The sequence below is a fragment of the Trachymyrmex septentrionalis genome, unplaced genomic scaffold (genome assembly GCF_001594115.1).
Source record: "Trachymyrmex septentrionalis isolate Tsep2-gDNA-1 unplaced genomic scaffold, Tsep1.0 scaffold73, whole genome shotgun sequence".
Lineage (NCBI taxonomy): Eukaryota > Metazoa > Arthropoda > Insecta > Hymenoptera > Formicidae > Trachymyrmex > Trachymyrmex septentrionalis.
The window spans coordinates 1,110,869-1,114,887 of NW_017305916.1; the positions used below are offsets into that span (position 1 = coordinate 1,110,869).

Genomic DNA, 4,019 nt, shown 5'->3' on the forward strand with positions numbered 1-4,019 from the left:
ATGATTTTAATTAATCGAAATAACGCAATAGTTCGTGTAGCGAACGTAAATTTCCCCGAATTCTATAAAACCTATCATCTTTCAAATAATGTAAACGCGCGTGGAGTAATATAAATATTAACACGGTGCAAAGCTATTTTATATGACATTCAATCACGCTTTAACTTTTATTGCTGTATCGCGAAATCGTACAGCGATGAGAGAATGGAAAAAATCATACCCGGAGGTATCGACTTTTAATCATCTTCGCTACGTGATGGCCGTGATGGGCACGCGAAATGTCAACGATGAAATTCGATGGTGTATTCATTCAGAGAGGAATTTATAAATAATTTATTCGCGATTGCTCGATTGATATGAATGACAGAGAACCGTATGAGCACATACGTGTAATACACGAACATGATTATGAAAATATATGTATAACAAAATTAAAGTGTGACGAAATTAACAACGGCACAAAATAGGGTCAGCCAGTTTCATCCGTTCATATTTCAAACCGTATTTTGATGACCATACTAATTTATGATCGGAATGATTATGCGAATTTTTATAATCTCAGTGTTATTTTTAATATATTTTGTTAATAATTTCTTATCTTTAATTGCGTATATTGATATTATACATCTTTAACATGACAAAATTAATAAAATTAATATTACTTGCTATCTTTCATGAAAACTTTAATTTAATTATTTTCATAAAAAATATTAACGAACTTCGTATAAAGTTCTGATATTGTCTGAGGCTGTATGTAAGCAGCAAAAGGAGGAATATGTCGAAGAGAGCATAACTTCGCGCGGGATCTCCCGGTTATGATTTCATTAAAACTTCGTGAGACTTTACTCAACAGAAACGATTCCGGAACCTGTAACGATTTAAACCTAAACTTAACTTGGACGAAGGCATTAAGCTCGAATATGATAATGTATAATTCTTTGTCTTACTTTTTTATATTTGCACCTAAATATTGCTTAAAAATTTTTTAACACTGCGGAAACTGTTTACCATTTTTCAAACACATTCATTTTGCTTGTTATTCCTTTATTCTATCAAATAATCGTGAATATATGTGTATGACTTTATTTATCAAGTACACATAAATTTATACCATAATCAACTTTTATAATATAAAATTTCATGAGTTAATTATTTTTAGCAGCAGCTATTTAATTTTCTTAAAATAAAATATACAACGCAATCTATTAGCATACAGATCAAAAATTTTGCGCAAGGTTTGCACTGTATTTCCAAACTCATTATTCAGGGCAGCTGTACCCGCTAAAAATTTCTCGAGGCTTTTCAGGCATCCGCACTTGATAAAACATTGCCCCATGATGCACAAGCGCAGAGCCTATCGGTGTTTGAATAAGCTAGCGTGAAAATAAAGGTCACGTTAATTTATGTCGAGAGAGGAAGTTTCATAAATTGTGTATGATGTGTTTGGAAAAGCATCCGGTATTGCTAGATTCTTTTTATTCCACAGTTATCGCATTGATAGTGACAATTGTTGTTCCCTCTGAAGAGAAAAGGCTGCTTTAAATAAATTTATATCTACTGTTAAAAATATTTTTGACAAATTTTTTCATTGCACTTTCTTTGTATTGCATTATTGCTACTTTTCTGTTTCTCCAACCGTTTCAAGAAACAATCTAAAAGAAGCGCACATTTGTCTTGTGTCAGAAAGTTAATAATTAAGATCGCATATATTTCGACTGCGCAAGGGTGTAAGCAAACGTTTGAACAAAGCTCCGGGTGTTCGTTGGTCCCCACATCAAACTTGATGTTGATCGCAATCGATACAGTCGCGCTTGCTTTTTCCAGTAGCGAGCCTGAATGGAGTTTCTATCCGCGTTACTCGGTCGCTTCATTCACACGTCGCGTCGAGTGAATGTTACGTTCGATTCGCATTCATCCGTTCCGCTGGCTACCGCAAACAGCGTGGCGTCTATCGCCTTTCCCATGTCCCCCGGTTTAGCGATGCGTTTATGCATATGTATACACCTGCAACACCGGTCTCGGTAATCCTAGTTCGATTTTCGCTACGCACCGGAACACGCCGGAGCCCGCAGCACTTTACTCTGACATCTTTTCGTGCTTTTAAGACAACGAGACGGGGAGCTAAAAATATTTTTAACGCGGTTACAATGTAGCGCTCGCTATTACTGTCACTGCATTTTTAAATTGTCTGTGGTACGTATTTATAGAACGCCAACCACAGAGTCATATAGGCTGATGTATCGCCGCAAGCAAACCGCTCGTAATACTGTTGCGAAATTTGGACTGCAAGGACGAGTATACGTGCTCATAATTTATAAATTTCCTAGACTAACATTTTTATTGCATAAAACGATGTTTTCGATCTCGTATGTTTTTAGAAGTAAATTGGATACGAGATCTAAGAAAAGATTAACATAAATCTAACGTGATACAAACAAATGGAGAAAGTTAAAGACTTTCTTTGTCTCACAAGAAACCGATACACTATCTGCCAATAGTATTATTTAATTAAATTACAAAAACAATACCAGTGAATGGTTTTAAATTTCAATACTCTATATATATTATATTATTCTAGTTTTTCTTTGCTGCAACTGGTTTTTGTAAATAACAGCAATGGCATTAAAGTTTTTATATACGAAATACATAACGAAAGTTAGGTACACAAAATAAATTCAATACAGTTTCTTTATGGTATATACTTCAAGATACATCAATGTTACAGAATGAAAAAAAAAGATATAAATAACTATAGTTTTAGTAAAAATAAATATAGTTTTTGTCCTCTAAAATTTATATTCTGAAAATGGAAAAAAGAATATCAATATTTACGTGATAATTTTCAATTTAGAATTCACACACAAAAAGTAACAAGAATTTGTTGTTGTTATAACTTTTATAAAAAGTGTTACATTGTTTAGCGTAATATAATAATTTATCGCAATAATTTTTGTAATATGTACGTGTTTTTGTTTAATTATATTTTTTCAAGCAATTTTAAGTGCTAAATATGATAACTTAATATTAATTAATATGTATTTTGTGTGACTAGTTATACAGTATATATTTTTTTAATTGTGATCTAAAAATTGAAAATCTAAAGCTCAATAGTTTCAGGAATGTATGTATTTAAAAAACAAACTCAGTTGGAGTTCTTCGAATCGGAAGTTTGTCTGAGCGTTCTGCTTCACCGATTTCCTGGTTCTTCATGATCTTCCTTTTCTCTGCAGCAACAACACATAGAATGTATCTTATGTATTGGCAATGTACTTTATATACAGAGATTATTTATATATGCAAGAAAAAAACGTACATTGCTTTCAAATATTTTCGTTATAATTTTTTATGAGAAGCGTATACAAAATGATTTTTATAAAGTTATTCTGTTTTTTCAATTTTACATTTTCTGTAAAGTAGAATAATTAAAAGTAAGAAAGAAAGAAAAATTAAAAGAGTTTTACTAATTCGTGAGTTTTTATTAGTTCTTAGTTATCTAAGATAGTATCGTGAGTTTAAGATACAATTAGATTTAAACGCTTTTTTTAAGACGTTAATTATAAAGGATAATTAACCCTCAAAATACTATAAATGCTTAAGTGTAAACAGATCTTCATCAGTAATTTTACGTTATATATTTAAATACACATATGCTTGATGTTTACAAGCTCTACACTTTCTTGTTAGCATATCTTCTTATTTAGATCTTGTCGTGAAATCGCAAAGGAAGGAATACGAAACGAGTCGCGAGAGGAATTCCTAACGGCAAAGGGACAGACAAGCTGCTTGGTATAAGTTGTAAACTCCGTTTATCCTCGATTTGATAAACGCCGACTTCTCGTTAGAAAGGAAGTACTGCGTTACAGCTGAATAGATTGTAGGAAATACCTTTTACTCGATGTGTAATCTTAATTCAACGAGGCGCTTGATGAATACACAATATAAAAGCAGTAAATTATACTTTAACGGAAGTTTCTAAAAAAAATTAACTTATTATTATTCTTTCAAATATATATATATAT

The 4,019-nt window shown here is 31.9% G+C and overlaps 1 protein-coding gene across 1 annotated transcript in view; it reads left to right on the forward strand.

Annotated features, from left to right (window-relative positions):
- The window catches only part of LOC108753906, a 67,879-nt gene that overhangs the window by 4,676 nt on the left and 59,184 nt on the right, over nt 1-4,019 (forward strand). The gene's annotated exons all lie outside the window — the stretch shown is intronic.